Below are 1,142 nucleotides of genomic sequence, written 5' to 3'. Positions count from 1 at the left end.
GAAGTGTGTATTCATCTCAGATGCCCATTTTTGGATTGGGTCTTTGAATTTGGGGGCCCGAATTTTTTAATTCTTTATATGTTCTAGACAGAAGTCTGAAGGGCAGTCAGCTAAAATTTTTTCCTAATTTGTGGGCTTTCTTTTTACTCTGTTGGTGATTTCTTTTGATGTGCAAAAACTTTTCAGTAAGAGGAGATCCCAGTTGTTGATTCTTTGAAGTATTTCCCACGCAGTTTGGTTTTTGTTCATGAACTCTCTGTCTAACCCTATATCTTCAAGATTTTTACCTACTTTCTCTTCCAATAGATTTAGTGTTTGTGCAGACAATTTTGAATTCAGTTCTTTCCAATTAATTTTATATCATAAGCATTTTGCCATATGATTAAAAATGTTCCTTAAGAACATTTTTTAAACTGCTTAATATTCTACATATACTTCAGAAGCAATGTAGTGTAAGACTGATAACCACACATTGCCTGGTTCAAATTCTAACTCTGAGGAATTTTACTTTCTCTCTACCTTAGCTTCCTCATCTCCAATATAAGAATCAGGAAAGTATGCTTTATAAAGGGGTTGTTGTGAAGGTTAAATGGGTTTGTATGTGAAGGCCATTAGCACCAGTCACCTCTGTTCTTGGTAGAGGATCATGTAGTACAACACATTATTCATAACCTTGCCAGTCCTACTTCCTCACTCCTTTCTCTCTCAGAGGAATTATTTCCAAATGAACCTTTGTGTTTCTGACTCTGTCTCCACCTCCACATCTCCTTCCCAGAGGACCCAACCAATACAAAAACTGTCCTAAATTGTTATGAGTAAGAAAAGACATTTTATTTTTTCATTTTAAAGAGAAAACATAATAAAAACAATGATAAAAAATTTCAAAATAAGATAGTAGGAGAGTAACAATTGTTAATAAGTTGCATATTATCTTCAAAGTAGTTGCTCAAATATAAGTTACAAATATAAGATGAAAAATTGATCAAACAGTATAAGCATAAACCTATCTTTTCAATGAACTCATAGAAATTTGTACAATAATTATCTTATCTTGTGTATTATATACATATTTTTCCTTTTCCCTCCCTTCAGTTCTCCTTTCCCCCATCCCAGTTGCTCTTTCCTTTTGAACACTTTCTTCC

Source organism: Chinchilla lanigera, unplaced genomic scaffold (genome assembly GCF_000276665.1).
Source record: "Chinchilla lanigera isolate Chin_1 unplaced genomic scaffold, ChiLan1.0 scaffold00032, whole genome shotgun sequence".
NCBI lineage: Eukaryota > Metazoa > Chordata > Mammalia > Rodentia > Chinchillidae > Chinchilla > Chinchilla lanigera.
The sequence above is the reverse complement of the archived record's forward strand: the minus strand, read 5'-3'. Positions refer to the sequence as shown.